Below are 3,855 nucleotides of genomic sequence, written 5' to 3'. Positions count from 1 at the left end.
TCCACCATACTTCTGTGAAACACGTTAGATCCCAATAACGCAGTTATATACCATGTTTATCTCCATATCAAAATTAAAAAAAAAGTGTACAATTGTGTTTACAAAAAATTAATAGCTAAAAATCGTTATATGATAATTCAATTAACTTTATTAAATTATTTGACGGTTATTAAATATTAATTTTATATAAAAATAATTATATATAAATTTTTACTTTTATTTTTTAGGACTTAACTATGTTATATCTTTACTCTTTAGATATAAATTAAGATGGTTATTAATAAAATTTTTTAATTTTTATTTCAGAAATATCTAATAAATATATTAAAATTTTAATTTTTTATTTTTTAAACTAATAAATTTACCTTATGTGAATATTTTCTTAGCTAAATCATATTTTTTAGGGGTAAATATTGTTTTGATCGTCCCTAACGTTTAGGGTCGAAATTAAATTCGTCCCCAACGTTATTTTGGATTTAAAATCGTCCCCAACGTTTTAAAACGGTATTAAAATTGTCCTTTTTAATAAAATTTTTTTCTAAATGACAAAATGGCCAATTTTTCACCCGTTCTTCTTCTATTAACAAATTCAAACTACAAATCCTTCTTCTTCTTCTTATTCTATTAACAAAATTCAAACTACAAATCCTTCTTCTTCCATTAACAAAATTTAAAATTACAAATTCTTAAATATAATTAACAAAACTCAAGATTGTGATGAACAAAAACAAGAACAAAAATTAAGAAATTAGAGATTGTGATGAACAATATCAAATTCTCAAATCCAACAACAACAACAATAACAGATTCAGATTTAAAAAAAAAAAACAAAAAGAGTGAAAAAAATAACAGCATCTATAAGCAATCCAGAAACAACAACAGAATAAAAACAAGAACAAAAATTATTCTTTAAATCCAACAACACCAACAACAACAAATTCAAATTTTAAAAAAAATAAAAAACAGAAAATGAAAAAAGCAACAAGAATCCGGAAACAAGAACATAAAAAAATAAAAACAAAGATTAGAGAAAAGGTGGTTGCAGTAGCAGCAGCGACGTAGGGAGGGGAGCAGCTCGGCGACGACCTCCTTCAGCCTCGACGGAAACTACTGCAAGGTTTGTGATGAATTTGAAAATTAGGGATTGTGATAAATTTGAAAATTAGGGATTGTGATGAATAAGAATAGGAATTAGGAACTTGAATCTTAATTTACCTGTGATTGTTGTGATTGTAGAATTGCGTGGTGGTGGTGACAGTGAATCTAGATAGCGAAGAGTAGGAAAGGAAGGGGAAGGGAGGCACGGCGGTAATGCTGGAAACGCGAGGAACACGATGACCACCACCACCACCTCTCCGACGACGACGAGGGTAAGGGCCAGGTGCGATGAGGCAAGGCGAGGCGAAGCGAGGGCGATGCGCGGTGAAGCATGGGCGAAGGGGAAGGCGAGGCGTGGCGAGGTGAGGTCAAAGGGGAGGGCGTCGGCGACCACAACGGCGATGGCGAGACTTTCTTCTCTCCTCTCTCTCTCTCTCTCTGAGTCTCTGCTCTGACTTTCTGCTTCTCTCTTCTCTGAATGTGAGTGAGAAGAAGTGAAGAACGAAGAAGAACCTTGTTTCTCTCTCTATTTTGTGATATACCTAAGGGTTAAATCGTCCAAAATGACGATTTTAATACCAAATACAACGTTGTGGATGATTTTAAATCCAAAATAATGATAAGGATAAATTTAATTACGACCCTAAACATTAGGGACCAAATCAATACTTATCCCTACTTTTTATTTATTAAAAAAAAATAAAAAAATTATAAGATAATATATTTCTCACAAATTAATTTTTATACTTTACATACATATTTGATACTTCAACATGGAAAAAAATTCATATAGCTATAATCTGATTTTTTTAGTATATTATTATTTTTATTTTTTTCAAAATATGAGGATAGTTTAAAAAAAATCAAAATCAAAAGATATGGTTTGCAATTTTTTAAAATTCGACATTCAACAAATCGGTGGGTCTATTATTTTCAATATTATGAATTTTATAAAAAATAAAATTAAAAGGTCTAATTTTGATATAAAAAATATTTTTAAATATATTTTTTATTTTTTATAAAAAATAAAATTGAAGAGTTCAATTTTAATTTTAGAAATTTTATAATTTTCTAGACAAAAATTAGAGTACTTGATTTTAATATAATTAAATTTTTTATTTTTTAAATTTTGTAAAATCAATTACTTCTAACTACTACATCATATTTATGAAAAATAACTTTGCTAAATAACTAATTAAAATATTAGTCAATTACTGTCAATAAATATGTAACAAGGAGAGAAAAAAACCTAAATTCACACACTGCGTTCCAAAATCGCGCTACTGTATTGCGCCGCCCACCACCTTTCCTCGCTTAAAACTTATTCCCATTGTCCACCACCGTCCGTCAAGTCCTTTTTTTTAGATTTTCTCTTGGAGAAAATGTGAATTCAAATTAAAAAAAATTTATCTAAAATCAAATAAAAACAAACATCCAAAAACCATTCGAACACTAAAAAAAGAAGCATATAAAACTATTTAAAAAAATCCAAAACCTAGAAAAAAAGAAGGGAGCTACTTAGATAAAGACATCTAAAATGTTTTTTTTTAAAGATATTTTTTAGTAATTAAAATTTAACACAAATAATAAATTAAACTATATTATTTTTGTTAAAATTAGGTCAAACAAATTAATTTGATCGAAAAAATAGTGAATCAAATGGTGAGAGATCACACTTTATTCTCTAAAGTGAAATTCAAACTTTAGAGGATTCAAAATTAATATATATATATATATATATAAAGGAAATTAATATATATAATAGGAGTATTTTAGCCATTTTTATAATAGGATATTGTAGTTATTTTTTATAAAAATAATATTAATTAGACCAGTTCAAGATTTGATTTGCCATTTCTTCGGTTAAATTAATTTGTCTAGTCTAATTTTGACAAAAATAACACAATTTAATCGATTATATGTATTACATTTTAATTATTAAAAAATATTTAAAAAAAAAGACGTTTCAGACGTCTTTATTTAAGTGGCTCACAAAAAAGAAACATCCAGAACATAAGAAAAAAAATATTCAAAACATATAAAAGAGGTACCTTCGAAATTTAAGAGAAAAAATATTCAAAACTAGTAAAGTGAATCATCCAAAATCTACAAGAAGAAGAAGAAATCCAAAACTAGTAAAAAGAATCATCTAAAATCTACCAGAAAAAGGCCGGGCCGTGTGTGGCGTAACCATTGCAGTCGCTATCTTGTGTGCCGTCAACCGTAGAGGACGCGTTGCTTTTGTCGATGAATAACTGGTGCGCGGTGAATGATGACGAGCGCACGGATTTGATGTGACATGGTGGCGTGGGGTAGAAGAGATACTAAATGACGTTGCGGTGAGAGGATTTTCAGGCAGTAGTGTCATAACGGGTCGAGAGGAGTTGGAAGAAGATGGAAGGCATTGCAACGAGAAGGGTTGGATTGGAGACGGACAGTGTTGCGACAAAAATTGTTAGAGAAGAGGATGCGACATCGTGGTGAAAAGAGTAGGGAAGGAGAGGCTTGGCGACATGGCGATAAGAGACGAACCAGGAAGGCACAGCAGTGCGGCAACACAACTTGGAAAGGGAGACGCGACGTTGTGATGAGAGAAATTGGAGGGAAAGATCACGTTGTTGCAATATTATGGATTAGAGTAATAGCATGCGTATTATTTGAGCGCATACCTAATTTTTTGAAATTTTAAAATTAAAGTTTTTTTAAAAATTGAATGCTAAATTAACTACTTAACTGCATATGGAGTTAGTTACTTAT

Source organism: Arachis hypogaea, chromosome 9 (assembly GCF_003086295.3).
Source record: "Arachis hypogaea cultivar Tifrunner chromosome 9, arahy.Tifrunner.gnm2.J5K5, whole genome shotgun sequence".
In the NCBI taxonomy this organism is placed as follows: domain Eukaryota; kingdom Viridiplantae; phylum Streptophyta; class Magnoliopsida; order Fabales; family Fabaceae; genus Arachis; species Arachis hypogaea.
This window is presented reverse-complemented; position numbering follows the sequence as displayed.